The following is a 6,000-nucleotide window of genomic DNA, read 5'->3' on the forward strand; positions in this document are numbered from 1 at the left end:
GTGTGGTCTGCAGCTTCAGTTACCTCTGCTGACAGGAAGAGACATTTTAGCAGGAGGGGCTATTTCCTGGTGTTCTTCTAGTTTTCCTTTTCACAAGAGCCCACAAAACATTTGGTGCCCGGCCAGACATGGATGCCTGAAGAGATAGGCTAGGCCAGCAGGTTATTTACTCAGCAAATATTTGTTGAGCCCTTTCTCCAGAATTAGAGACAACTGTACTAAATGTTACAGCCCTTCCCTAAACACCCACAAAATCCAACGGTCTGGTGGGTGGGGACCCACTCATGCAGCCAAGAGATCAGGCTACAACCGTGCCCCATGGTGTTCTGGGAGCACAGATAATAAGAATCCAGAGGACTCTATAGGGAGTAATGACATGGCCAAAAGGGAAAAGAATAAGCCAGGAGGTAGGCGTGAGGTAAAGGCTGCAGACTGATGATGACTACACATTTATAGTGCCTGGAGCAAAGGCAGGAAGTAGGACACAGGCAGCTGGAGATGAAGGCAGAAGAGGTCTTGTGAGTCTCATGGAAAATTCTAGACATTTTCTCCTCCTTCTGCCTCTCCTCCTCCATTTCCTCCTCCTCCTCTTCCTCTTTCTTTTTTCTCTTCTTTCTCTTCCTCCTCCTCCTCCTCCTCCTCCTCCTCCTCCTCCTCCTCCTCCTCTTCCTTCTTCTTCTTCTTCCTCTTCTTCTTCTTCTTCTTCTTCTTCTTCTTCTTCTTCTTCTTCTTCTTCTTCTTCTTCTTCTTCTTCTTCTTCTCCTTTTTCTCAGTTATATGTCTTGAACTCAGGGCCTGGGCACTGTCCCTGAACTCTTTTGCTTAGTCTAGCACTCTACCTCTTTGAACCACATCCTCACGTCCAGTTTTCCCAGGGTTAATTGGAGATAAGAGTCTCCTGGATTTTCCTGCCCAGCCTGGTTTTGAACTGCACTCCTCAGACCTCAGTCTCCTGAGTAGCTAGGATTATAGGCATGACCCACAGTGCCTGACCTGGACATTTTCTTGAGAGCAGCAGGGTATGAGACTTGAGTTTCATCTCTCATTTGCATGTGTGGGAAAAACAAAATCACTTGGTGGCTGCCCACAGAGAAGTCATCTTTCTAAGAGCTTTGGAGTCAAGGCCTTCTTCCTGGATATATTAGTAAACTTCGCAATTCTCACTGGTTACCAAACAAGCTTTTTGCCCTTGAGCATGAAAACTTGACGTTAATGTTTGATTTAGATATCTGTATCTGACTTATAATGGTGGTATTCTCTTACAGCTGTCTAGAATATCTGTCTATGACAACTCCCCCTCTCCCCACCCCATATTTTCACTAGATACTAAATGAGGTATAATTCTGAAAGTACCAGTTGACATCCGCTTGGTGCTGAAACAAAAACATCTAGGAAGTGTTTAGGAAACCAGAGGTCCAAGTGTGACAGCTGGTAATGGAATGGCTGTGGGGAACTGTTGGCTGGGAACTGGAAGAGAGCCCCCACCATTCATAGAAAGGCCTCCTGCTCCTTTCTGACTTGCTCATCTGAGTGTAGGGGCCACAAACAAGACTCCTGGGATGTGGTTCTTTGCTCTCTGAGAAGGTAGAGTATGAACAAAATGTTACTCTCTGTAGGATTATTTCAAGTGAGTCAGAGCCTGCTGTGGGAGAGACTTGGGAAGACAGGACGGGGGCTGGGAACCTGGGTGGATGGAGATGTGGAGAGTGACCGGTAGGGCGAGCCCCATGCGGGGTCTGACAGTCAGCCCAGGCTCCTTACTCTACCCCGAATCACCTGGCAATCACCAGGGAGTTTTCGTGAAACCCCAGCTCAAAGGCTTCGCAGTTCCAAGAAATGTGTGGGCAGGCTCTTGGTGTGGAATGTTGTTATTGTAGCCAACTCCAAATATTTACCAATATATTTACCACTGTGGGCTGCAGGAAACGAAGCTATGTTGATCAAGGTGGGGGCAGCATTCTGAGGTGATGGAATTGGAATTTCAGGAATAAATAGTTACACAGCCTGTACACAAATCTCTGCCCCAGCCTCTGTTAGCCTAATAAACACTGGCTGTGTCAGAACAATGGCGGCAGAGCTCCTGCAGTCCCTATTAGTCTCCATCCTGTCCGGAACCCAGAAGCTGAAGGCTCTTCCAGAGCCCCAGAGCTCGCACACCTTCACAGCCAGTGCCCCTCCCTTCACCTGGACTTCGGAGTATAGTCCAGGACCGCTCACACATGGCTTTTCCAGTATCACACTCGCTTTTAGAGCTCATTCTAAGCTTCCAGCCTTGGGCAGTAGAAGGTTACAGGAAGATTATCAGGATTAGGGGGCTTTGCTGAGTGAGCATGTCTTGCAGCTATGTTTGGAAAGATCCCCCCAACTATTCTTTTCATCCAACACACTGGTAAAAGAGGGATTTTTTTTTTTTTTTTTTGTCATGGGGCTTGAACTCTGGGCCTAGGTACTGTCCCTGAGCTCTTCAGCTCAAGGCTACCTCCCTACCCTTGAGCCATAGTCCCACTTCCCATTTTCTAGTGATTAATTGGAGATCAGAGTCTCACGTTCTTTAGTGCCCAAGCTGGCTTTGAACTGCGATCCTCAGATCTCAGCCTCCTGAGTAGCTAAGATTACAGGCATGAGCCTCCATACCCAGCCTTTTATTTGTAGTGCCTGGGCTGGCTTTGAACCTTGATCCTTAGATCTCAGCCTCCCGAGTAGCTAGGATTATAGGCTTGAGCCACCACCTGGCAAAAGAGGGATTATTAAAACACCATTCTTGGGTCTATTCTCTGAACTACTGAATGTGAGGTGAGGCTATGCAGGCTTCAGGAATCCACAGTTAAAACAAGCTCAGTTAAAGATTTTTGTTGTTGCTTGTTTTGACTTCATTTTAAGAGGACAAGGGATAGAGGTTATTTATGGTAGGAGAAAGAAGGGCAATGTCATTTTGTTAAACCACAAAGACCTTAGTTGATAGAAGAAACAGAGAAAGCAGGCTGGTGGTAAGAGCTGACCAAGCTGATCATGCCCAGATACCTGCCTCCCAGGTGTAAGGTGTCCGTGCTGGAGACTTTCCCCACATCTAACTGAAGTTGAGAGTCCAGAACAGGAGCTTCATTAGAAAACTCCATTCATAAGAGAAGGGGTCTACTGCTGCTAGCCAGAGAGTTCCTGGAGAGCAATGCCAGCCCCCGCCTTGCCAAATCTCACTGTGGCAATCATGTTCTGGGCCGTGACTCCAAGTGTTGCCGTTAGGGTTTGGTGTGGATATTGCTCTTAGCAGCACTGACCATTGGCACACCTACCAAAACTGACTCTGCCTCCTCTTTCTCTGAGGTCCTGGGGTAAGTCAGCCCTCTCAGTTTCAGCCCTTCCCCTCAGTAGCCCATGCCCAACAAATCTCATCAGTACAACCCAGGTCCCTGAATGTGGCTTTTTTTCCCCCCAGTCCTGGGGCTTGAACTCAGGGTCTGGGCACTGTCCCTGAGCTTCTTTTGCTCGAGGCTAGCACTCTACCAGTTGAGCCATCATACCATTTCTGACTTTTTCTGTTTACGTGGTACTGAGGAATCAAGCCCAGGACTTCAGCATGCTAGGCAAACACTCTACCATTAGGCTACATTCTCAGGTCCTCAACGTGGCTTTATAGCTAGCATGATACCACCCTGGGAGATTGGATGTCTCTATCATTACGCCTAACTCCATCTGTAGTGGAATGTACCAGGTTGATTTCTTTGTCATAGTCTTGTTTTTTCTTTTGGAGGGGGGGGGTCAGTTGGGACTCGAACTCTGGGCCTAGGCACTGTTCCTGAGCTCTTCAGCTCAAGGCTACCGTCCTATCCCTTGAGCCGTAGCACCACTTCCGGTTTTTCTAGTGGTTAATAGGAGATAAGAGTTTCACGGACTTTAGTGCCCGGGCCGGCTTTGAACCTCAATCCTCAGATCTCAGTCTCCCGAGTAGCTAGGATTACAGGCGTGAGCCACTGTGCCCGGCCTGATTTCTTCCTTATTAATCCCTTGTCCTTTAAAGACCAGAGCTGAGATAGAGGTCTCCATAACTTTTTGCCTAAGCTGGCCTTGAACCATGGGGTGGACCCCTATTCTCCACTTCCAGATTGACTGGGGTTATAAATATAAGCACCACACTTAGCTGCTTGGCTTTCAAAAGTTTCTCAACCTTAGAACAGAATCTTGATTGACAAGATTCTCTGCTTTAAGTGATTTTTGTTCCCAGAAGCCCAGAGAGTCTCAGCACAGAGGATTTCTTCTAAATGTCTCAGCTCATATTTCCTTCACTTTTGCAAATCCTATTGTCTTGTTATTCCAGGTTGGACCAAATCTGCCATTCTTTTCACCTTACCCAAAGGTGAAACAAAACAATGTATGCTCACTGGATTGCCCATGGAACTTTGCCTGAGGGCATGACTCAAGTGATAAAGCATTTGCCAAACAAGTGTGAGGCCCTCAGTTCAAACCCTGTAACACAAACGCTATGGTGAAACCAGAAGACAAGTAGTTCTGTCTGTGTCGCCTGGTCTCTGGGGATTCTGGCTGGAGGTGTGCGTGCATGCTCCTCTGCAGGCTGTTCCAGCATCATCTCAACCCTGCCATCCATTCTAACATGTTCTTCCAAGATTTGTTTCTCTCTAATGCTGTCAGTGTTGCAGTCTATCCTGTTCTTTCCTTCTAGCTCTTTGGCTACCATTGTAGGAATGCTGTGCATTTGAGGACACAGGCTGACAGGTAGACACATGCAGCTCTGGCCTTTGCTTCATTTCTCTCTACTTCTCTTTCTCATTTAAAAGGAGAGGGGTGGAATGTGGGCTGAAGACAAGACTGGGGCAGTTTCGACTTGAGTCCCATTCTGGCCTTGGCATTGCATTTCCTCTGCCCCCAGGCTAGTTCCATAAGCATTCCCTTTTTTATTTTTATTGTTTAAAAGGTTTTTTTTTTTTTTTTTACTGGTTTGAATGAGTAACTTTGCAAGTCATCCTAAGTAAGATCCTAACTAAGATTCAGGCAAATCCTTTTTTTTTTTCTTTTTTTTTTTTTGTGGGTCATGGGGCTTGAAATCTGCCTGGGCACTGTCCCTGAGCTCTTCAGCTCAAGGTTACCACCCTACCCTTGAGCCAAGCCCCACTTCCCATTTTCTAGAGGTCAATTGGGAATAAGAGTCTCAGGTCCTTTTGTGCCCGGGCTGGCTTTGAACCTTGATTCTCAGATCTCAGCCTCCTGAGTAGCTAGGATTACAGGTGTGAGCCACAGCATCTGGCTTAAGCAAATCTCATGAGTGATGCTCTAAATGTTAATAAGTACACTTAATACTAAGTCATGTTGAAATATTATATAAATAGTCAGATGGTTTTTGCTTTCTTAGTGTGGAAGAAACTAACAGTGTGCAATTAGGATAGTTTCCTCATAGGAATGCTGAAAAACCTCATTAGCTTAAATAATTTGTTAGTAAATATCTAGTAAAATTCTGAAAATGTCATGGATTGAATCTCTCAGACATTAGGGAGTTACAGTTTAAAAACCATTCATATGCCTTGAAATTTGTTAACTGATATCAGGCAAGTATTCCTTTTGGCAAACTCAATAACACTGAAGGGAAAGGTGGCAAAAGTCATCTTTCTGCCACAACAGGAGTGAGTACCACAAATCCATAGGAAAGAGAAATAAATTTGAGACCTGGGTAACATCAAGTATCTTCAGACCATCATAGAAAATAAGGTATTTGCCATGGAGATATTAACTGATAGTTAATATCTGAAGGGTTAATGGGCACTGGTAGCTCATGCCTATAATCCTAGCTGCTCAGCAGGCTAAGATCTGAGGATCGTGGTTCAAAGCCAGCCTGGGCAGGAAAGTCTGTCTCCCATTCACCAGCAAACTGGAAGTGGTAGAGCACTAATCTTGAGCCAAAGAACTCAGGGACAGCACTCAGGTACAGAGTTCAAGCCCCACAACCGATCCAAAAAAAAATAAAGAGGTCTAAGGAAAATAAATTGTAAATAG

The sequence above is a fragment of the Megascapheus bottae genome, chromosome 6 (genome assembly GCF_031878675.1).
Source record: "Megascapheus bottae isolate mThoBot1 chromosome 6, mThoBot2.hap1, whole genome shotgun sequence".
Taxonomy (NCBI): Eukaryota; Metazoa; Chordata; class Mammalia; order Rodentia; family Geomyidae; genus Megascapheus; species Megascapheus bottae.